Source organism: Ischnura elegans, chromosome 2, assembly GCF_921293095.1.
Source record: "Ischnura elegans chromosome 2, ioIscEleg1.1, whole genome shotgun sequence".
NCBI lineage: Eukaryota > Metazoa > Arthropoda > Insecta > Odonata > Coenagrionidae > Ischnura > Ischnura elegans.
Genome location: NC_060247.1, coordinates 139,505,193 through 139,531,062, shown reverse-complemented (window position 1 = coordinate 139,531,062; position 25,870 = coordinate 139,505,193). Strand labels below are relative to the sequence as shown.

Genomic DNA, 25,870 nt, shown 5'->3' with positions numbered 1-25,870 from the left:
CTCGCTTTTTCTTTATGCATGAGCAGGACAATATTTTTTTTTATTTTCATGTGAAGGGCCAAAACATGTGGATTAGCTGAAAAGAAAATAAATGAAATCCATTCTTACCTCGTGCGTGACTGGTAGAATCCGTGTTGAAGTCTTCACAACCCACAGCAATTCTATTTCTCCCAAATTTTGAACATCACTTCGGGAATGAGTCACAGCTGTGAAGAGAAATGCGTATAGTAACATAAATCAACATTGCCAATGCGAAAAGACTAAACAAAAACCTTATTAAAATCAAATGAATGAGGCAGTTAATTAAAAAATTAAGTTATATTAACTTAATAAGTGTAGCCATTAACAAGAGAATGTTATATTTATTTATGATAAATCGTGAAATGGACAAAGTTTACGGAGTAAAAATATTCATTAATGGCACTCACTGTTATTGCAATGGAATTGTGGTAAAAATATTTTTCTAATGTCTTCCCATTGCCGCAAACATTTAACTGGAAGTGTAAAATGTGACAACAGCATGAAACAAAATGTTAACTCAATCAAAGTACTGAAAAATTTCTCGATTACTCAATTATTTTATAAAGTTTATAAGCTTATTAATTTAAAAGTGAGGTATCAATACACATGAATTTAAGTGGAATTTAATCTTACTGTAACGGGATGGCGCCATGAACTTAAGTTCTTCAAGAAGCGGAGAAGCATGCTGTACGTCCTCTTCGACCGTTGACTTCTGTGTCCGTCATATCCAGGAATGACTTCTGCCTGGGGAGAGGTAGGATTAGTAGGCACATACAAAAATAAAACACCCTTGCACTAAAAATCCCCACGCACGCATATACTCTCCTAGCCTTACGTTACTAAAAAAATTATTTGGCCCTACAAGCCCAAATCAAATCTAACACACGCATTATCTTCTTGTCTTGGTCCTCTTCGACCGTTGTCTTCCGTTTTCTTTTCTTCAAATCCAGTGATGACTTTGCTGTCTTCTTTACCTTGCCCTCTTCTGCCGATGTCTTCTGCTCTTCAAAACCTGGGGAGAGGTAGGATTAGTAGGCACATACAAAAATAAAATAACCCTAACACAAAAAACCCCAAAGCTTCGCATACACTCCACGACAACATACTTTAACACAGTGAAAGTCCCATTCCTGTACGCTGCAATGGATTAGCGTGCATGCAAAAACCTTGGTTCAAAAGGCTAAAATTAACGCACGCATATAATCGCCTAGCCTTACGTTACGCAACTTTTTCGGCCCTAAAAGCCCAAATCAAAGCTAACACACGCATTATCTTCTTGTCTTGGTCCTCTTCGACCGTCATCTTCCGTTTTCTTTTCTTTAAATCCAGCGATGACTTAATTCTGTGGAGAGGTAATATTAGTGTGCACATACAAAAATATACATGACACTCCAAAAAACACAACCAAAAAAGGAGGGGAAAAACACAAAAAATGGCCACATCGCACACGCACGCATAAACCCCTACCTACGTTTGAGCTCATAATCTAAATAAACCATAGTAAAGGTTTATAAGGCCTTTTATTTTAGTATTCATTTGAATACCATAACTTTAGCGCTATTTTCATCATTTTCTTTACCTTGTTCTTGACCAATGAGCTTTGCCATTTTTTTATTCACGTTATCTGGTACCAGTTATTATAACCTTTCATTAGTTGCAACTTTTTAACCTTGTATTTATATTTTATCCTCCGAGTCAATTTTGACTCTTTGTATTTATTTCATTCGAATGACGTCATCACCCATCGAGAACTCGTGAACCTTTGTACCTTGATTCATAGCTTGTGTTATTTTTGTGTAATTGTGAATGTATGTGTAAAAGACGGAAACATTTAAGCCCAGGCCATCGCACAATAATATCACTTGCAGCCACTAACTCCTAGCCTATCACTCCTCCTCTCATTGAAGCAATATTTCTTCCTTAATTTTCTTTTCGGCCGGCGACTTGAATTTCTTCATTTGGTGATTTCACTTTTCCCTGCTTCGAAGACTTCTGTACCCTTTCATTCTGTAAAGAAGAGAAAAGAGAATTCAAGTTAGTTAAGTCCGACATTTCTAGTGAGAACAGGACCACATAGTATGAAAACTTTGCTGACCTATTTCTTAGAAGATTATTAACTCGTAAAAAGCTAAATTTACGGATTGTAATAAATGATATATATCCTGTGAGTACCGAGCAATGACCAGGATATGTCAAATAAATGTATCATTTTATGTATTACTTGAAATTAGGCCAATATTTAATAAATGGATGAGGTTTCATTTCATTTGGCGGATTGTAAAGTTAGATAAAATGCTCAGTTCACATGAGCGAATTAGATGTCATAGGAAAAATACAAAATTTACTAAAACATCATGTTCTTATAATATTCCCATACATTGACCATTCTTCTCTGACCAGCTAAATTCACAACAACCATACCAAATAATTGCTAACTATTAGAAGAAATGTCGGAAAAGTAGGTACGCTTAACTGATCATAAAATGAATACCATGTTCCAAGGGATTGATTAACATTCAAAGTTGCTTTGATACTCGAGTAAAAGCAGATTATCCACTGTGCTTGTATAAATATTTCATTCTAAGTATAAATTAAGGCATACAAATTGTTCGTCTTACTCAATGCGTAAAGGATGGAACACTGGGTATTCAAAATAACATATCCAAAATTAGAAATAAAAATCCCATTACATTTAATGAGTGCTGATCTATTGGGAATAAAATTCTCAAAAATCCCTTAATTTCACCCGTTCCACCACAAGTAAATTACTTATTTATAGAGTAAATATGCTGGTATGTCCATTACGTCTTAAAATTATACATCATTTCATTGATTAGGCCACACTATGTAAATTATATAATCAACGCCTTAGACTTCATAGCCCATTGTTGCATATTTAGATTAAAAACACGCAGATATAATAGAATGTCAGAGGCTTTATAAAAGCAATACATACGCTCCATATTGATATGCACCGAACTTCCTTGTCATTTTTAAAAGGGGTGTAATCAATAACAAGGCTGCAAAATGAATTTACCTTTCGAAAAAATTACGATAAAAATTGTTGATGCTAATAAAAAATACAGTAGAAAATACATACAAGCTGTACAAAATCATTAGTGAAATGTATTTGACAAATTAGATACCAAAGGACTTCTGTGGTATCAATAAATTAGGTTTACATCACAACCGAAGCCAACGCTGGTTCTACACCTTTAATACAGAATATTCAATTTTTTGATCCCTTTGCGGGACCTACATGAATATTCATTTTCTTAAATAGACCCGTATAGTGACGCATAATAATAATAATAAAATTATGTATGACTATCAAAATCTTAACCGTATACGACTAAAAAAAGGAGGCATGCTTATGAAAGGACTACATCAAGACTCGCGGATGTCTTCCTTCTCAAACAGATTCATTGCTACGACACCTCGAAGAGTCCACACTATTCCGAGTGAAAATGAGGAGCGCTGGGGACACTCCGTTTAGGGTTTGCGTTGTTGTAGTCGGAGGGGGTAATAGGTAACTAATGACCAGGGACAAGTACAGGCCATCGTATTCTGATTAAATTAGCCACATGGGTTCAAAAGCCCGTTTTTGATAAGATAAGAAACTGCAAGGCCTAAAGCATAAACCAACCGGGAAAGCAAAATTCATCGTGCAAATCCGTGAATAACAAGAATGCATGAAAAAGAACCTGTTTCAATTCTGAAATGAATGATCTTTCGAGTAAGAAAAATCATCACCAGCAGGAAGATGTGAAAAATCATGGCATGTGCTTAATTAGGGGAATCGGAATTAATACGCAATACCGATAAGTAGGAAGGCGTTGTTTCAGTTCTCTTCGCTGGCCACGTGTCATTAGAAGCCGACAGTTAATATTCGTAAATCTCAACGATTGTGTTTCCATTTACGTTGAAAGTTCATCCAGAAGAAAAATATTTCATAATTAATTGAATAGAGACTCGATAGTGAATCGACTGCTATACATGAAAATCTCCCATTTGGAATTTTCCAACCTTTGTAATTCATAAGAATAAGATAATGCACTGAAGTTCAATGGTAAAATCTTATTTCTATGCGGAGGAGGGGCCTGGAATATGATAACAGAAAAGAAATCAATGGTAGTTTTTCGAAATATGGTGCTTCGGAAGAATAATGAGGATCAAGTGGATCGATCGAGTAAGAAATGCGGAAGTCATGCGCAGAGAATAAAAACCTTGATAAAAAGACGGAACAACCTTATAGGCCATATCTTGAGACATGATGGCTTGACGATGACAATCTCCGAGGGACAACTGGATGGAAAGGATGGAAAAGAATGAAATCGTGTAAAATATGCGAAAGAGACGAAAGAAAAAAGAACAGAAGAAGAAAGTAAAGAAGTATGTGAAATAGAAACTCAGAAGGTGCGAAATGATTAGGAGAATTGAGAGGAGAGCTGCGACAAACCATTCATAGGGTTGTTGACCTGTGATAGTGATTTGACACGATTCATTCGCAGGAAAACCGTATTTAGCAACAAAAGTGGATTCACGATTTAATAATTTTTATGTATTATAATAATTTATTTCTAGTCATTACCCTGGTGGGCGGGATAAAGTGATTTTCGAGGCGTTATTACACAATTTTACATCAAATTCATTGTTTCATATAGCATTTGTATATACCTAACAGAGGGGAATGTATTCTGGATTGGTAGCAACGACTACACCTAATCAGGTAATAAATGTGAACACCGTCGAAGGAATAAGTGACCGTAGGATAGTAACTTCTCTCTAAATAAAAAAAAGGACGTAGTTTTCACTTTTAAAAGAGATGACTTTGTTAGGTTTAAGTGTCATCTGAAAAATGCTTTCCGCGCGTTTCAATAATAAAGTTAATTGTAGAAGGTAGGTGCTTGGAAAGCTTTTCTTTCACTCGTATCATCCCTAGTAAAACAAGAAAGGGTAGGTAGCGAATCGAAATGGTGTAATGCGGAAGTGAGAAAATCGTTGAGGCGACACAGAGCGTGCCATGCTAAAATGAAAAAAGTCACCTCGGATTTATCCGCTAATGAACGCGAATTGATAATTTAAAAAATATAGGTTGTGTAAAGCCGCACGAAGGAAGCGTTCAGGAATTCATTCACGAATTTTTAAAAAAAGAACACCAGTAGAACGGTTACGGGATTACCCGAAAGCGTTTTGGTCTTATGTTAGGGAAGTTCAAGGTAAAAAAGATCTGCCGTATGTTCGCTGAGAAACGATAATGGAGATGTGTTGAAAAACATTTCCGATACGTCGTAACTCAAACAATTCCTACTTCAAGAGAGTGCTCACAGAGCCTTCTGAGAACTCATCCGAGACATTTGACAATCTCTGCATACGAAAGATGCCGCCTATTGACATAAGTGCGCACGGAATAGAAAATATATTGAAATCACCTGGTCCAGACGAAAGCCCTTCTCGCGTAAATAGAGAACTATCCTCTGTAATTGCCCCCTTCTTGCAGTTAATAATCAGTCAATCCATCAAGAAACAAGAAGTAATATGTTTTCAAAATTATGTTGACACCCAGGAGTCCCCCTTAACTGACGGGGCCGGGTCAGCGTAAACTTGTGAGGACGGTACATAAGGCAACCTGCATCCGTCACTCGTATGCCACCATGCTACCGTAGCTGGAGTCAAACTCCAGGAGTAATTGCCCTATCGGAATTAAGAATAGCGGATGGAATTTACCGAGGTAACTCACGTCCACACTCACGTTGGATCGTTGGAATGTTTTCTTACGGGTTGCGTGACGAGGTTTTTCCTATCTCTCTTACTCTCTTACAAATACGTCACTCCGTTGCCGAGTAGGTCTATATCGTGCACGGCAGAAGCGGTAAAGTTCTGGGAGGTTTCGATTCCGAAATTATAATACTTTAAAAAAAAAAAAAGAGGCATCCTGAACAGTAACATAATCTATCCAGACGACTAAAAAAAAGTTAGTCCTGAATCTTTTTAAAACGACTTAAGTAATTAAAATGATGACTTTATCTACGTTAACACATTTCTAAACAGATTCATTCACGGAGAGGAAATAATCAGGGGAGGTGAGAGTTGTTGTCTCTTAGTGTATTTTCGTCTAATTAAGGTCAAATCGCCATCGAGTGTAGCTCCTACACGTAGTAATTTAAATTCTCACAAAATAATCAGATACACTCGTATTTGAAATCAATTTGATGACCCTAGGGTAAGAAAAATAAATGTAATTCGATCGATATTCATAGTTTTTAAATTTATGGTTCTATGTCACCAAAAATGTGGAAAATGATGTGATTAAAAGAAGTAACGCTTTCCTTTCAGGGGGTGTGTTAACCACAATTAGTGTCAGGATTAGGTGGAAATAAATTTGTTCCTTCTCATTTTATCCTGGCAACTTAAGAAAATACCAGAGTCGGCTCATTCACCACACCTAAATATATCACAGCAATCTCAGGAGTGAGCGTGTTTAATAAGTCTGAACATGTTGATGATATCAATTGTGTTAATGAGTGCAAAATTATTTGCAGTATTTCATCATCATTTTAATACATCAACATCTACATACTATCCTGCACCCGCCTCAATAGGTGTTTGGCGGTGGCTGTTAAGACACCGGCCGTTTACACACAAAAAGAAATGCTCTTAAGAAATAACGCCTAGAATTTATTAAGGTCCTCCTTTATCGTGCGAGTGAAAAACAAATTCCAATACCTATCCGTTCGGCAAAATATCTCTCTAATTTACTCTCTTTACTTAAATATCGGACCTGGGAACGTAGTGAGGCCCTAATATGATGTGAGTTCCTAATATGAAGTGAGGCCCTAATATGATGTTCTCCTCGTCAACCATAAAGATACATTCTGCATTGCTCAAGCAATCTAAGTAAGTCTAGCGTGCAGCCTCCAGGTCTCTTGTGGCTCCCAACCTAATTCGTTTTGCATCTAATCCTTTTCGATTTAACAAAGAAGCCTACTTCAATTATTAAGGTTGGAAAAATTACTCTATGATAACTTAAACCGTCAATAATATTGATTTGTTTTGTCGACTTAGGATGGATTACTGCTAAAAGGCATATTTTTTTACTTCCTCTAATAGACTTGTCAGCTACTTGTGCGAGTAAATTGCTTGTGCGTTAAGTAATACTACGCTAATTAATTTCCTATTCTTTGAATTCGGGTTGCAGTCTAAAAATCCCAATTTAGAGGTGAGAGATTAAAATTTCGACCAATAATTATTATACCTTGGCTGTCTCTCAAAGTGAATGAATAGAATATACGATTTCCTAATTGGTAAATAATATCAACTTATTTGTTTGGAGGTCTATAAAAAGAGCAAATATATATTTTCTCCTTTTGTTTCTTTGTTTAATTGTAGACGATGCACTTTCTATTTCACTGCCGGTAATTTCGTGTGCGGTGCTGTGTAAATGTGATTTAACTGATGAAAAACTCCACCACCAGTCATGTCGTGTCGATCGAATTTCTAAGTTTTATATCCTTAAAAAAAAGGCTTCGCTGCCGATTATACTCTATCCTCTGTAATCGACTCTCTGTTCCTATTACCATGCCTGCGCCCTAAAACGTATTCTCTATTTTTGCCTCTTTTTTCTTAATGCTGCGGCAAACTTGATGTCATATTTTGTAGACTGACTTTCGGTTGATTCATTTCCACGCTTATTCACTAGGTAGGTGAATTACACTGGTAGTGCTTATTACATTGACTCCCTGGAGTACGCGTTTTGGAATTTTCGTTTTACTGCGTCATTATCGCTCCTAAGTTGATTTGATGTAAAAAAATTTCTAATGCGGATTACCTCGAAGGTTAATTTTTGCTAAATAACTTCAGTCATTTGAAAAATTCAGTACTAATTTTCCTCGAGTCATCTGGATAGATTATGTTGCTGTTAAAGATGTCTACTTTAAAAAGTAAAGGAAAAGTATTATCATTTCGGATTCGAACCCTCCCAGAGCTTTACCGCTACTACCGCGCACGGTTTATACCTACTCGGCCACGGAGCGACGTATTAGTAAGAGATAAACGGTGAGTACAAATATGAATCAAAAAATAGAAAAACCCTCGCACGAACCCCGATAGGAAAAACTTCGACGACCCAACGTGAGTGTGGACGTGAGTTATAGTCACTTTCAAAAGTCGGTCCACATACCTGGCGCAGCCGTCTCTGTTATTCTCCGAAGTCAACCTTCGCGTATTGCTTACGCGTTCCTTGTCCGCTGGGGACCGATTTGATTGGATCGGGTTGTGCAAATGGTGCAAGTTGACTACTTTAACCCTCGCCAAGAGCCCCAAGCACGATTTCAGAGGTAGGAAGGTCCCGGTGAACCCCCCCCCCCCCCCCAAGGCCAAACAATTCCACCATCGAAGAAAGCGGAGAAGAGTTAAGGATTTTTCTGGCGAGTAACACATCCTGAGAGGAAGTGAGAGGGACATCCGAATCGTTTGGTGAATTTATACAGCACATATAGTACAAATTAAATTTTCAGAACATTTCGAGCAGTATAATCCAATATCTCAACATGGTCTTGATAAAATACGAAAATATTTCACGCCAATGTTAATATTGTCGTTTGCGTCACGGCTACTATCATGCTCGCGTTTACCCGTGTCGAAGGTGAAGGATTTTCAGACACCTTTCAATGTTTACAAGTGAAATATCAGTTACTCCCCAAGTTTAAGTTTATTCGGAGTGCAAATGGTGCCTGCATTTTGAATACCGTAACTTATTCTCATCCTGTTAATATAATAGAAGAAGAAGTATTTTAATTTTTTACCTAGAACAACCACAGGCAAAGAAATTGTTTTATGAGAGGAGATTTGCATTATATTTTTCAGATGAGCAATCGGATTGCCTCGTGCGAAAGATCCACAGAGAAAAAAATCATTCGCCTTGACCGTGACTCCGGTAAAGGCGAATGATTTTTTCTTGTGGATCTTTCGCACGGTTGTGCATTGCGGGTGACTCCCGTAAAAGTTATCACCGCGGCTAGTCCCGGTATACTTTAAAAACTAGCCTTAAAATTGCTTTGAAGATAAATATAATTTTTCAGTGAAAGAAGTAGCGAGATGTTTATGGGCATTGAGAAAAATGGCAAGCTTTCAGGCCTCAATTCGTCGTAGGAAATGTTGTCCTTTTCTTTCTGTGGAATACTCGTACATTAGTATTGCTCGATGTTTTTTAAGAAAAATAGTGCGAGCAATATCAGCCTGGCATTATGATTATGAGTCAACCATTTACGGTGGTCATGAAAAAAAAAATTTACCTGCCCTTCTGAAATGAAAAAGGGAGTATATTTGATTATTATGAAAGGTATATTGATAATGTTGGAGTACATGAAAGAATTTACGAATCACCCCGCCTGCGCCCCTCCCAACTTGAACTTACCACTTAAATTAACAGTAACAGCCATTCTCGTTAGGGCCCTTTCATTCTATCCATATCCTTACCTTCATCCTTCTCCTCCCCCCGTTCCTCAAATCTCTCTTCTAAGGATAGCACTTCTTTTTCGTGCATTTCACCTTTTCCGTTGTTTTTTTATACTCACATCTTGGTTGCTTTCATTCTTTTCTTGTCCATCTTTCGTCGTCGTCTAAATTTCCGCACCGTAAATCGCTACATCACAAGCTTTACATTTGGTAGTTAATACGTATAGTTTTAATTAATTGCGCAGAAACAGTCATCAGGTACCCGACGCGGTATATTTTTATCGGACGAAAACTATGCATGCGTAGTTTTTTGTTTGAAGGATAATGATCAGTATTTGTTCACCCGTAAGACTGCCACAAGGTATTCATTACGTGAGTGTAAGTTCTATTATTGGTGCGAAACCACTTATACATAATAATGTAGAGGAAATTGACATGCATGATATCACCAGGCGCCAATTACGACTTATTCTAGATGAAAAAAAGAAGCAAAAAACGGGAAAGAGTTAGCTTGACCTCTCAGTGAAGGGGTGAAAGATAAAACATACTAAATGTGCCTTAAAATGGTAAGAAAGAGGCAAACAAGTGATGTAATTAATGTTTCCGAAGGTTTTTTATGTATCGGAAATATATTTATGATAACTATTTAGACATTCCAACTTTCGATGAACACGAAGAAATGTGTTAATTACTTACTGATACCTGGAATGCATTAAGCATTATTTAAACATTTTCTTAGAGAAATGTTAGTAACGACTGGAATAAATATCAAAACGAATTAAACGTAATAATTTGGCGCCCATAAGTATTTTTATTATTCGTATGATGAGACGCGTATTAATCTGTAGGATAATATATATCCCAAGAAAATGCCTTGGAATGATGAATGCGCCTATCAGCGTGTCTAAAATACTAATCTATAGAACAATATGCATTGATCGTGTTTGGTAATAATGTGTTAAAGGTGTAATCTAGAATGTTATTTTGGAGGCAACTTTTAGAATACTCTTTTAGACGTAAATTCCTATTTTCTTTTCTTCCTTATATGTGCGTTGCGACGCCGATACGTCTCGGTATTTTTTAGTACAAGCCAGATTACAGACCATCTGTCTCAGAATACTATCACGGTGAGAATAGCGTGACTGAGAACTATGCTTCGCCTGTGTTCTGACACCAGGAGTCGGCGAGGTCGGATAGGTAGAATCTAAGAATAAAGAAGAATGCCTCGGTAGGACTTTCGCGGACGGTGAGAGTAAGTCAAACTGGCCCATTCAAGGCACAGAAGGCATAAGCAATACCCGAAGCTCGAGCGCGGCGGAGAACGTAGTTGCTCGCGCTGGCCGTGGGGACCGACTTTTGAAAGTGACTGTACCTCAGTATATTCCATCCGCTATTCTTAATTGTGATAGGGCAATTAAGATATTACTTTTGAAAACGATAGTACTCACCTAATGACTGGAAAATCGCTAATGTAATATCAATATTCAAAGGTGAAGACAAGGAACAGCTATCTAATTACAGACCGATATCTTTAACGTCAATCTCATGCAAAGTCCTTCAACACAACGTAGCCAGCTCAGTAATGAAACACCTAGACGCGCAAAACTTGTTAATGAGAACTCAACATGGATTAGGAAAAGTAGATCATGCGAAACCCAGTTAGCGATTTTCGCCCACGATATTTTAGTCTCCGGAGAGGATAACATTCCAGTAGGCACGATGCGAATCTTATTGTTACCTTTAGTGATCTTAACTTTTCCTCGCTAGAGAAAACATTTCTTGAAAAAAAATGTGCACCCTGGGATTAGAACCCGGTTCTACGTGGGCAATTATCGCGCATATAATATCACCACTTAAATTCAATAGAACGCTAATGCATGATTAGAAATTAGTTTTCAAGTAATAATTATGATAACTGGAATCGTGGAACTGTAAGCCATGGCTAAGCGGAAAAAGAAAAGCATATGACAAGGCACATTAAAATATTCATTTTCACAGTTCTTCCTTTTAACTATTATTTATATCTATATATATAAAAGAAAGTCGAAAATCGTGTTAGTTAGAACACTTATAACTCGAGAACGGCTGCACCGATTTCAATGAGATTTGGTTCTTTGGATTCGTCTCAGGCGGGGTTAACATATAGGCCATTAAAAAAAGGATAATTTCACACAAAAAATTCATCTCTTTCCTATGGACATGCTTTTAGGAGTTATAGTAACACAACAATTGATAAGTCGGTCAAAACTACAAATTAAATAATTTGTTTTGTTTTCACCACTTTAATAACTGAATTTAGTAACAATATAACATTTTAATTACTAAATATATTCAAAATATTAATTAAATTGAAATTACATTTAAAAAATTTAATTCGAGCTGATTGTAAGCCCAGCCGTGGCCCAGCTCGAGTTGACACTTCACTACCGTGTTTGTAAACAAATCTCCAAGCAATTGTTGACAAACGGTAATGTCCGTGTTCCTGTCGAGGAATCGAGTAGTTTTAACTCATTTCCTTGGAGTGATTGCAAATTAGTTTCAGTGAGCTCATCAACAAAGAGTTCCAGAATATGATTGATCACCAAAAGAATCAAAGATGGTTGATTTAGCGAGCAAGAACGAAGATGTGGATGACTAAAACTGACTTGGTGGGGGGTTTATCCCCCAAAACCTCCCCTCGCTGCGTCACTGCTTTGCTTCGCTATATTTATTTAGCTTCATCCGCTTCATCTTGCGCCTGATAACAAAACAAAAACTGTTGTTTCTCAGAAGGTGCTTGACGCAAGACATTAAACCCGAATGTGTAGGGCTCACCGTGGTGCGTTTACGCATGCAGTACGTTTACGCAGTGCATTTTTTCCAAACAGAGATACTAAAACTGGCGCGCCTTAAGTCATTTAATGCGAATGCTGCTTCATAGGGGCTTTTCTTGCACGATTTTGAGCATCAGTCAAGCGTCGGTCTGGGGTCGTGTCAACCTGCCCCCTGAATGGGCCAAGTGTATGCAACAGAGTTGGACCTAAAAACATTTTTTTACAGCTAATAACGAAAATAGCCAACAACTGAATGCGTATAATTTTTATTTCATGAACTGCTTTATTAAACCACAATGCCCAAAATTTCTTAAGCTAAAACGTAAGAAAATTTGTTGAAAAAAATCCGCGTAAACGTGCTCCGATTCACCCTATGTAGATTCAATAAAGAAAATGTCTTTCTGACAAGCAATTTTGGTACTCATTTACGTAGTTTTATTGACTTTGTATCCTTATTTTATTATAATAAATTAAACATGATTAAAAACGATACAGCCGCTCTTGATTTATAAATAGTGTAAGTAAACTGTAAGTTCATTGATTGTTAGGCGGTACGAAGTTCGCCGGGTCAGCAAGTATTGTTGTAAAAACACATTAAAACGCTATAAAGTATGAGTAAGTACTGAACAATAACTATGCAAATCAATGCATGGAAGTCATAGTTTTTATGAGAAAAAAACACCTGAGACTTCATCACAGCAATCTAATGCTCTTACCACTTCTCCATGTCACGAATTACTAGTATGTGAAAATTGAATATTGCCAGTGTTGAAGTGGTAATCATGGGAAAATTACATGGGAACCATGGACAGTAGAATACAGAACTAAAGGAAAACAAGTGGTTCACAAACAACTTCATCGATAATTCAGAACCAGCCTTGAACTTCTAAGCTATGGAAAAGCGAAGGAGCATGCGGTCGAGTCCAGACTTACGTGGACAGATAATAGACATGGTGGAGGGCGGCAAAACAGTGGCCTAAATAGATGGGCTACTGAATTCGTCCCGGAGTACTGTTTATTACTGGGTAATGCGCTTCAAGGAAGGCGACGAGTCGCTGATAGACAGGCGAAGGAGCGGATGACCTCGAGCCACCCGCAATTTCGAGGACAACAGGATTCGCCATTTGATCGAGGATAATCATTTGTGTCGGTAGAGTAGTAGCCTTATACAGGGAGGCGCAATTTGAATGCAGCTGCGCAACAGTTAGAAATCGGGTGATGGAACTTAGTATTCAACTCCACGAACCTGCCCACGAGCCACTCCTAACAGACCGACAAAACATTCGAGGCTGTTATGCAGCGGAAAATATTTAGTTAGCAAACAGGCTTTTTGGGACTTCACCATTTTTTTCTGACGAGCAAAAGCTCATCAGCATATAATAAGGAAGAGAAGAATTGTGGAAGATGAGGAAAACACGGTATGAAACAAATTATTTAGCAAATTATTATTACGGTCGTAATTAGCAAAGAATCTTGTCGATTGTTCATTCAATTATGATACAAGGTGATGCATAAGTGTATTAGAACGAATTGAATATATCCTTGAATGACAGCAGGTGAACGAATGCAAAGGGAGTTTGTGTTAAATTATTACTTATTGAACTTCATTTACAAGGCTAAACATAGCTAAATATAAAAAGACGAAAACATTTACTATTTCCCGCCGGTCTTTCACGAGTACATTAACGCGGAGGCAAGGTTATTATCCAACCTTTACCACTAGCAAGCCCTCTGTGCACCAACACCCGCCCATATCTTTAACGTCAACCTCATGCAAAGTCCTTCAAACACAACGTAGCCAGCTCAGAAATGAGACACCTAGACGTGCAAAACTTGTTAATGAGAACTCAACATGAATTAGGTAAAGTAGATCATGCGAAACCAGTTAGCGATTTTCGCCCACGATATTTTAGTCTCCGGAGAGGATAGCATTCCAGTAGAAACGTCTTTTCTTGATTTCAAAACAGCATTTGGTAATGTATCACACCGAAAGTTAATAATAAAAATAAAATCTTATGGTCTAGATGTAGATGTCATTTCCTGAATAAGAGAACATTTGAGCGACCGCGTCCAAAGTTTAGAATTAGACGGTGCTGTCTCCAACGAGGTAAGAGTCACTTTTGGCGTCCCTCAAGGTAGTGTCATAGGCCCATTCTCCTTCTTTAAATAAACGACATTGGTGAAATAGTACGCAGTAAGCTACGATTCTTTGCAGAAGACGCTGTAGTTTACAAGGATAAGCCGTTCCAGTAAAGATAGGGATGAACTAACGAACGACCATGCTGCTATTCATCGTAGTGCAATGCATGGCAGTTAGAATTAAATTTGAAAAAAATGCGTTGTAATGAATTCCTGAAAAATAATTAATCCTCAGAACATAGCTTTATCATTCGGAGTACCCAATTAGAGACTGTTGAATCCGTGGAATATCTTGGAGTTTGACTCAATTATGATCTATCGTGGAAGAAACATATTCGAGAAATAACCTATCAAACTAATCGAAAAATGGGTTTAGTTAAAAGAATATTAGGAAATGGCGACGAAAAATTACGAGAAATTAGCTACTTTTCACACGTTAACCCCATTTAGAATAAGCTGCCAGTGTTTGACACTCTCATGCAATAGCCTTAATAACAGAGAACGCGCGTATAGAAGAGCTGCCAGGTATGTGAAAAGTCGTTGCGATAGTCTTGTTAGTGTAACTGATCTGTTAGATAAACTCGGATGGGAATCTCTGTCAGACCGTGTATTGAATAATAGACTAAACCTTTTAGATAAATTCAAGACCAATGTGTTTTCAAACGAAATTAGCCATATCTTGCGGACGCCAGCATACCAGGGAAGATCAGATCATATAAATAAAATACAAGAGATAGACTGTAGAACAGACAGATTCAGAATGTCTTTTTTCCACAATCAGAAATTATAACGGTATCGTTAGAACTCGTAAATAGATTAGATGACTTGTATTGTAACCTACTACCTTACAGATACCTAAATGCAGGTTTCTTAATTTTAATTATATTTTCTAACAGAATATGGCAGTATAATATGTTAGTATGCGTGACGTTTTTTGCACTATGTGGTGCGCATACAGGAGTCCAATTGCATGCCTCTTGCTGGTGATTGACCACCCCCTGCCGGACACCCTAGAGGTGGCTCGCCGGGTATTATGTAGCTTTAGATGTGTTAAGATGTATTATGTACATGTAGGAGACTTATAGAATGGAAGCTACAGAATAAAGCACAAAAGATCGCTAAACGGTAGAGATGAAGTGGGCTTAGTGCTATGAAAGAGGGCAGAAAAATAAGCTAGCTACAAATGAAAGGCTAGTAATGGTCAATAACAAAGATATAAACCCATTACTACTGCAGCCCCGAAGGTTTATAAGCCTACACAAAATTGCTAGAAGATGAAGAAGAGGAGCAAGCCTATCAAGAAATGTCCGAAATAATTGAACAGGGAAGAGGTGAAGAAAAATCATTCTCGGTGAAAGTAATTCTAACTTCGGCGAAGATCTTGACGGAGAAGAAGCTGGGAAACAGTAATGGTGTAAGCAAAATTAAAGACTGGCACTAAGCACAAGCTAGTGGTTGCTAACACAACATTAAATAATCACAGCCGAAGAAGATACACTAGGAAAATGCTAATAGACATGAGAAGATTCTTAGTTGATTAAATTCTAGCAAAAAAGATTAGGTAACTAGGTAAAGGACGGCAAAAGCTACCCTATTGGCCGACGGACAGTGGCGGCTATAAGTTAATAGATGCTATGTCAGCTAAAATAATAAAAGAAAATGAAGCATAAATCTATAAATGCATTTGGCAAGTAGGCAAATTAGAGGAAACTCGGTACCAAGTGTAATTTTAGGAAGCTGAGGTAAACAAAAAAAATATCGGATGTGACCGAGAAATCAGAGCCAGAGAGGTTGAAAAATTTACAGTATGCTAAAGGAAGTTCTTTGAAAAACGGTAGTCATTAAAATGGATCACGTAAAAATTCTTGGATTGCGCTGAAGACACTGCGAGAATACGAAAACTGAGGAATGCTAAATGAGAATAAATAACGAGATTTGTCGTAAAGTCAGGGGGGCCAGAGAAACATCGGCAAGGAATAAATTCGAAGACGCACAAAAAACAATGTACATGGAAAAGGAGAAGCTGCATCGAGGTTTGTAAGGAACCACTTCCAATAACGAGCGTAATACCGCAAGTGACGCGAACGGAGACCTTATGACTGAAAGCTAATTCAAAGTGAATAGAGGGATTGAATATCTGGAAGAATTGTGCGAAGCAGGGAAACTCAGTACGAAAGCAATTGAAATGGTCATAATTTGACTTAGCAGTAGCATGGATTGGATTTCAATGCTCAGAATCCCGAAAGAAGTTGGGTTCCTTAACAAGAAAAAGTAAATCATTCACAATTTGTTTAAAAAAACAAGTAGGGGTGAAACAATTAAGACCCAGCTAAAAAGAATCAAGCATTCGGAACGGACAGAGCCAAGGCAGTGATATTTCTCCCGTAATTTGCCAAGTTAAGAACTAAAAAGGCGCCGATTAAATAAAAGAAAAGCATTCAGGAGTATTCATCGCATGAATATCCACAAACGGAAATTAGCAAAGGCTTAAGAAATTCAAAAGGACTCTTGTAAATATGGGTATGACAATAACCAATGCCATGGGAAAATCACGATCAAATATATGAGTGTAGCAAACGAAAATAATTCAAGAATATCATAAAAGTAAGGAAACGAAAATCGGAAGAGGTCGACCAGTTACGATATTTGGGAAGTACAATAACTAGCGATGAAAGAAATAACCAGTAGAATAGTCCAGGCGAAGAGAACTTTCCAGACAAATAAAGAATCAGCTCACTAAAAGAAGCAGGAAATCTGAGCATACATAAGGAAACAATTCATTAGAGCTCACAATTTGAGTATGCTCCTCCAAGGTAGTGATTCATGGACAATGACAGAAAAGGAGAAACTAATGGTTATTCGGCTATGTGAAAATTAAATGGATCTTCCGATTGCGAAATGCGGAATTCCTCGGAAGACTGGGGGAAGAAAAAAAGCCTAGTGAGAACTTAGTAGAGGACAGATCAGCGGACTTATTTTGAAGCATTTATCTTGGTGGCCTGATGAAGGCAATACTCGATGGGCAAGTGGATGGCAAGAGCGGATAAGGAGGGCCTCGGATATACAGAACCAGAAATGAAGGACATAAAAAAGAATTTAAGAGATTCAATTGTTCTCCACGTAACATCGTTAAATATTAAAATGTTATCATTCAAAATTTACGTCAGCTACGTAGCCTAATAACATTTTAATTACTTCCTAGTTGCCTTCATAGGTGTCATAGCCACGAAGGATCATACTAATTAACACTTGGGTATTTGTAGCATAAAACACTGTTAGAAAATAGAAAATGATGAAATATCGTTCACTTTTCACAAAAAATTATCACAGAAGTTATTGTTTGTAAACTGTAAAGTATTTGGTTTACATGTAGCAACTTAGAGACGAAAAGAGAAACAGAAGACCAAGGTATGGGAATATTTGAAGATCTATCAAATAATTTTCATGAATTGAATGACATTGACTCACCATATTTATTCAGTCCTCTTCTTCCTTGAAACCTCATCGCAATTCCCCATTAAACCCCACCCCTTTCATGGAATTCATCCGCTATTTCTATAATATTCGTGCACCTGAAAAGAAAAAGTTCTCATTAAAGACTGACAATATTCACCCACTAGAAGTTCACAATTAACATTGAGCATAACTACAACAAATTGCCTTATTAACGACCTCAAAGGCAAAATGTGAAAACATTAAAAATATCCAAACGAAGTGCTGTAAATCTAATTATGATCGTCAATATTCTCTTACTTTTATTCCTCATCAAAATTAGATTACCTATTACATTACCGGAGTTGAGTGCAATTTTCTAGACTTAAATATCAAGGTCTTTTTAAAATACCTCTTTAAACCTTTAGAATACTTCTTAAAACTTTAAAATACCTCTTAAACCCTTTAGAAACCTTCACCATGCTCACAGTACCAATAAGAAAACATTTTAAAAGGGCGAATATGGGTTGTTGGCTGACAACTGAAGCAAACACTGATAGAAGCTTCGTTTTTAAAATTCAGGTTCATTCTTAATCAATAACGATGCCATGTGGCTGGCATAAAATACACTGTCCCACGTCCACTGTTAATACCTCATATTTGCAGTCGCAGCAATGAAATTCATGAGTTTGACGTTCGTTAAAAACGTAACTAAAATACCAGAGTACTGGAAGTAAGCTATCCGATTGCCGTAAGGATAGTGATTCCTATATCGACGCCGTTATCTCTGATGTTCTAAGAAACAAGGTGAATGTAAAGATAAAACTACTCACAGTTTACTTATTCATTTCAAATGTCATCACCACGTAACGTAATGCAACTTTCATAAGTTACAGATATGCCGCTCTGTAGCGAATACAAACGAACTTTAAGGGGGATCAAACAATTTAAATAATTGAGTATCCGTCATATAACCGCTTTGGCAACAAATGAAGTATAACATTTCATCAACTGCCGCAATACTTTACACCGAAGGAATTATTTCCATTCAAAATTCACAGGGACAGGTACGACTTCAACCGGAGAGGATGTTTTCTTATCACTCGCGTTCCTTAAAAAATTACTTTGAAACTTATTTTAATCTTGATGCAAATTCCTCGCATAGCATAAAAAGTTGTAAAATAAAGAAGGCTTGCGTAAAAAAAATGTTCATTCAAAATAATAGCCACTATGATCTGGATTACTTAATGAAGTTGAATGTACAGTATTTGCGAATTATTCCTTCACTTCAGAGAATAGAAAATGCAATAAAAATTCCACCTAAAAATAACTTAGGTACTCACCTCTTATCCCCAAGAGAGCTCGCCGCGATGTGAAGTCAAGCACTGAGGGAGGGGGCTTCCAGCAATGCGTCAACCGCATGACGTATGCATGTGACGTCACGATAATTCCGAACCGATTTATTTTTAAGGCAACGAAAAACATATATAATTCGTTGTAGATCGTAGATTTTAGGTTATCTTAAATTAATTCAGTAAAATATATTAATAAATACGTTGATATTCTATATTATAAATAAAAAATATATCGCGCGGAAAACCAATACTACGCTTAACCAATAAGATTTGTTCACGGCGCTGTTACACAAAAATAGCGCGGAACTCCTTTAAAAGCCAACGGTCGCAACACACGTGATCAATGTTCCAGAATATTCTAGTCATCTACGAAGGTCAGGAGGTAGGTTTGCAGAACAAGTCATCGCTTTTCAAAAAACAGTACATTAGACTATCGACGGTCTGCATTCAACTGTCGCTTCTAATCCAGCACCTCCCCTTTCCCCTAGTCACGAAGAAAACTCAACACACCGCAGTTCGTCACCAACCGTCCATACTGCGTCATCGTGTTTTCGCGAGTTTGAAATTTATAAGATTGATTTTCTAGGCTGTTTCAGCTGTTTCTTCGTTCGTTGAAGTCACCGTCTCACTTCGCGGAAACGAGAATGGAAAGCGATTACGACAAGCTGTCAACAGAAATACAAAAAAGAATTGCAGCGGTATTGATTGAGGTGAGTGAGCTCAAGTAATTTTTATGGTATTAGTGAACAGAGGTTGTAATTGTAATTTTAGTCTAATAACGATTATGCTCACGCATATGCATGTATCTATTATAGCTCATCATGTAAAATAATTGCATACGAAGGTGAGTGGCAGAGATAGGCAGTGTATTGATATTGTGGAGTTCATTATCTATAAGTACATTTCTAATCCCGAAATTCGCTTAAAAATGCTCCCCTTTACAATTAGCTCAATTTTCATTGACGTATCAAATTTGGCGATTTAAATATAAAGACGAATAAAATTGAGTAAAAGACACATTGAACGTTGAACATAGCTTCCATTCAATTCAAGGATCGTATTCATCACTTAAGGACATCAGTGGCCAATTCTTCCTCGGATCTACGTATTATTTCGGTGGTAAAGATTCTGCGAAACAGAATATTCTATCGATTTCCCATATGCGAATTTGTTATTCGATGTTCTCATTATTTTTGCCCCACGTTCAATCGTAGATGAAATTCCAAATCATAGCCACAAATTATTTGTTGTCTTGTTAACCAAACAAGAATAAACAGTGAAATCTATACAATACCAAAGCAGAACTTTTGATGGCAATCACGGTCTCCAGTCTTCTAAAGAATACTATTAAATTCAGTCAGCAATGTTCTTCCACTATGCCACAGATTTCGCTTAAGATTTCTAAGCCTTTTTGCATCTGTCCTTTTATAATGGCGTTCTTTATTAATGGCCTGGCACTTTTTCTAGCCATCAAAATAGTGTCATTAAGCCTGAATAAGTGTGCAATTATTGTTTCATCTAAATGTCGATGCAATGAATAACTCTTGAATGAAATCAATGAATAACAAAGAAGTATTTATTTTTTCAGGTCATTCGCAGATTCGTTTCCCAGGTAGCCATGCTCAATTCAAGCGATGTCTTGGTGGAATAACCTGATGCCGTAATCATTCTACGAGAGAGATAGCTGAGTGGTTCACTGGGAGCAACACTGGAGCATCTATAACCAGCTGAAGATATAATTTACCAGCGATAGCTACTACGAAGGGAAATGTAATGAGCGACTCATAGAATTGATGTCTTTCCGTGAAGGCAGTCAAATTCTTGGGTCTTCATCGTCGAATCTTACTCTGGGTAAGTCATATTGTTATCATTTCATCATTTGTATAACCTAGTTTTTCACCACTAAAATTAATTTCCGTTAATAAATTTGACTTTGCTATTAATTAGTAGCATAAAAACTGGCACTTGGTTATATTTTCCCCAAAAAATAACCATTGTCAGTTACTATTAATTGATCACTTTAGGTGCTACTAAGAGGTGTGCCTATGAGATGTTCTGGGGCTATAGTGGCAAAGCGTAGGAGAGTCTATTAGCGATCAACGAAGCCCCATTTTTGACAGTAAAATGTAGCATGCCGCAAGAAAAAACTATCGGAAAATAATTCAGTAAATGTTAGCTTCAGCGCTCGCCAAGTCCATACCTTGGTCACCCCCACTACTGTAATTTTCAATTTCTAACTGCTAACTTAACGAGTTCATCGATTTTAATAAAAGCGTTTTGCATGAGAATGTTTATAAATGTTTCACCAGTAATTCAGACGGAACCTGGGAGGCTTGCTAATCAGTATACAATAACGTAGGTCGTAGGCAACTAAAATTGACGAGAGAGCCTTCATCTGCCAATAGACCTTTAAACATGAGTGAAGCTGACAAAACTTTCGGCGAATAATTGCATATTCCGATGAAAACCACGACGAGTTTTAGAAATTCACCAGGAAAGCTTTCTCGGGTTTTACTTCAGCTCCCAAACGGTTTCAAAATTTCCAATTTCCTTGGAAATGAACGTGAAGAACCAAAAACATGGGGAGGGGTTTAACTTTATTAACAGGAAAGAAGTAAATATAAGACGGTATGCAAAGGATCTATATACCCTGAACAATACAAAAGAATAGCTTTAGATTTTAGCTAGTAATGTGTCGAGAAATAGGTATACCACAAATATAACCATAATTTAGAAGATGAATTCGGTCGAGTGGGTGTGGCAAGTCCTTTGAAGTCATGTCTTTCACGAGAGAGAGACAGAACATGTCTTATGCCTGAGAAAATTATCCAGCCATCACCTTAGGGAGTGATAGGATAGGAATGGGAGAAAGATTCGATCAAATATGCCCGCCTTGATCACTGCTTCACGTAGGTTTGCAGGTTTATGTGTCAAGAGCGCAGTGGGAAGGGGGAAAGAATACTTCCCCCGACCAAAAAGGTCGCTCACTCTAACCCACTGTTTCCATGTGGTGACTCAGATGTTCTTTTCTATCTCACCCTATTTCTACTCGATACGTACTTCCTTGAGAATTTTGTCTGCACGTAACTTGCACTTTCAGACACCTTAATGGAGTTTAAACTACTAAGACTGACGTATGAGTGCAGAAAAATTTAAGCATTATAACATGGCGAAGTTTATTATTAATTGCATGGAAACGTAATCCAACTAAGTGGAGCCTGTGAAAATTGGTGGTCGGATCACCCGATCAAAAAGTACAATAATTGCATTCAATACCAATTGAATTAATTTGAAAATATTTTTTAGTCCATCTGCTGTATTACAAACACACTATACCCAGCATTCAAAGAAAATTGTGCATTTTCAAAAATACCCCACTTTGTGTCAAAGATATTTCCTTCTCGTCAGAAAAAGAGGGTACTAAGATCAGTTTGTTTTAAATAAATGTCTGCAAAAATGCTTAAGCTTCACATTGAGTGGGAGGGAAGAAGGCTCCCTACCTTTCATTCGATGACACGTCCATCGGCGGCAGAGCTCAGCTGTCCATCGGCGAATCCTCAAAGTACACATATTCACCAGCACTGCACATTCAACACACTACTGACCATGAACCTTTTAGTGCACGCTTGACACAATCACTTCACTGAATAGCTAGATAATCACTCGTAGCTGCCCTTCAGTAACACAGCAGGCAGCATCACATTATTTCAGCTGCTAATAATTTGACCGGTGAGAATTCTTCAGGGGTTGCGCCACAGGCTTGACAGGGATCGTTGAAAGCTTGCTTTTATCCTTGTTCCATCATTAATTGAGTTATTCACTCCACCTTTCGTAAACTAAAAAAAAACAAGAAAAAGGGCTTAATCGATATGACAAATAATTTGTATTGATGACATTATCTCTGATATACGGCAAGGAGTAATTGTGACAGCGGAAATAAATGCAACGCATAACAATTAAAGCCATTCTTAAAGACCTGGTCTCATGATGGTGTAATTAGTACAGGTTTATGCTCATTTATGAAAAGTTACGATTGAATGAAACATGTGCGAATGCGTGAACCTTAATCATGCATTCATGCATAAACTTGTGCGTGGTAATATATCGCGTAACTAGACCTTGCTGGTGGAGACAGATTTAGATAATAGCTAAAAAAAAAACATGAAAAGCCAAAACCAGGAATGCTGGTACAAAACACCATTAATTTTGACTAAATCTTATTGCCAAAGAACGTTGCCTTCTTGCTAAAAAAATGTCAAAAGTTATGATTTCGCGCGTAGAAACATCATGGAACGATAGGCTATTTACGAGGATAGGACTTACCAGTACTCCACAGTGGCAGATCGTCCACCTCCAAACACAAACTGAACTGATTTTAGACTCACTATGATAGAGTGAGGAGTAAGGGGGAAAACCGAAAGTGACGTGCTGCTTCCAACTTACAGCCCTGAGAGGGCGGGGAATTACTAAGGATATCGAGGGAGGTTGCCTGGCACAAATAGCCCATGGCAGAGTCAAGTGTTGGCCTTGATTATTTGAGTGCATCACGAAAGCGGTCGGGAGAGGTTCGGTTTGCGCGTCGTTGGGTGGAGCAGGTGGTCAGGGGGAGGCAATGAAAAGAGCGTCGGCTAAAGTGAAGAGGGGGAGACTCGGGGCCCCACCCTCAACACAAAAAGACCCCGCCTCGTGACATCACATACCTACGTAGTCTTCGTAGTTTACTAATAACGGGTTGCTTGACGACAAATAGTTGCAGAGATCTTTGAGCTCTTACGTTACTTTTGCTGCGTCAATGCAATGTACGTACGAGTTAAAACTTGAATTAAGGAACAAAATTAGAACATTTTCTAGTTTCTGTTCAATCGTCTGCACAATTTGGGTGGTGCATTCTTTCGTTCATCCATTTATACATTTCCTTTCGATGGCTGTTTATTTATCCTTAAGCCAATCATAAACACCAAAGAGTTATTAATCATTTAGCATGAGATCATATTATATCATATATCATATTAATCATTTAGCATCATGCTTTAGCATGAGATACACGAAAGGAACAGATGATAAATATTTTTCATGATTATCCTTATTCGTTTAATACAGCAAGATTTGAAGGTTCAACTCAACTCTAAAGGACCATTTGCTTAACTCCCATCCGAATGCCTTTTCACTTTCGCGTCGTAAACTGCGGTATCTAGAACTGCAATACGCAACTTATAATTCAGTACTAATATTTAATATTACTGCATAATGTTTGTACTTGGGTGGAGTTTGGTACGATGGCAGTAGGTGACGAGGTGATCCCCCGAACAACTGACCACCTCAAGAGCAGATTGGTCAGAATGAACTAACACTTTGGTTAACATTTCATGTCTAAATATTTATAATTTTTTATCAGTATTTTGTTCCTTATTTTTTTCGTACATGGCGTTACAATTCGGCGCTTGAATATTTAAAAATTTGTTGGTACTAATTTTTTGAATGATCTTTTTCATTTACGGTGGCTGGTATTTTCCAACCTTTGATGAGTCACGCATAGAAGAAAAAGTTTTTGATAAAAAATCATTTCATGGCCAAATATTGACCACACTTGCGGTGTACTTTCAGCTAAATCGCCTCGGCGATTAAGGCATCGGTCGTTTCTCTTTACAAGACCTTATTTCGCTGCAAATGGCTTTCAAAATTTTATGGCTAACCTGTATTTCATCGTCCGTTTGAAAACGCTTCCCTCTAAGTCACATTCTCACTCCAACGAAAATATAGAATTCAAAAACCGCTATTCTGGATTTCACGGAGCATTAATACTACACAAAATTCTCCACTCTCATGGTTCCATTGATTCCCACCGATCGAAAGAAATAGCGGCGCTCCAGTCGCTAGGATAAAACTTATAATACGTATTAGCCCGCATGAGATACTCTACGCGTTGAATGTGATCGTTTAATGCCCAAGCTCAATTAATTAATGTTAAGCTTAATTTCACATAGAATAGTTTAAAAAACGAAGTCAAACATTTACAAGTGAAATGTACTCCCTTCAAATTATACTCATGATTTTCAGTGAAAATTTTAATTCTGAGCGAGGAAATTTTTAATTTGCACTTGCGACGTCTGATGTTTTCTCATTTTCTCATTAGGAAGCTTCCTTTTAACCATATTTTTCGCGACGCAACACGACGCATTATTAAGATACACATTTATTTGATTTCCTTTTATGCTGCAATATGATATTATGGACTCGTTCTTATCGTTCATGCCTAGTTTTCGAATCGGATTTCGTTATAAGTTGATCTTCTAACACCCTGCTGAGTAGGAAAAAACAGCCGGAAAAAATATATTCTCTGATGGTTAAAATTGATAAATATCTTGATGGAAAAAGAAAAATTTACCAACAATACGCTTCTCTGGAGCCTCTTGTTAGATGAGTGACAGCTCGCCAAGTGTAAAGATGGTTGACCGTCCCCAACTCCGGAGGAAGAACACATTCTCTTCCTGGCTCACTCTATCTTGTTTTCAACGGTTTTTTTCTAACGATTCGAAAAATAGGCTTGATTTGAGTCTGCAAACCCGAACTGCAATAAAAAAGAAATCCAAAGACACGTGTATCTTAAAAATGCGTCATGTTTCGACAAGGATATTAAGTAATTCAAAGAGAAAA

The 25,870-nt window shown here is 37.5% G+C and overlaps 1 long non-coding RNA gene across 1 annotated transcript; it reads right to left on the bottom strand.

The window, feature by feature from the left end:
• Nucleotides 1–1,489: 1,489 nt before the first annotated feature.
• LOC124174168 lies at nucleotides 1,490–23,622 on the bottom strand. Its single transcript, XR_006868889.1, has 4 exons — nucleotides 23,540–23,622; nucleotides 22,717–23,052; nucleotides 17,898–18,001; nucleotides 1,490–2,028 (listed from the first exon to the last, which is right to left on the bottom strand). It is a non-coding gene; the product is annotated as an uncharacterized LOC124174168 (long non-coding RNA).
• Between the last annotated feature and the right edge of the window lie 2,248 nt (nucleotides 23,623–25,870).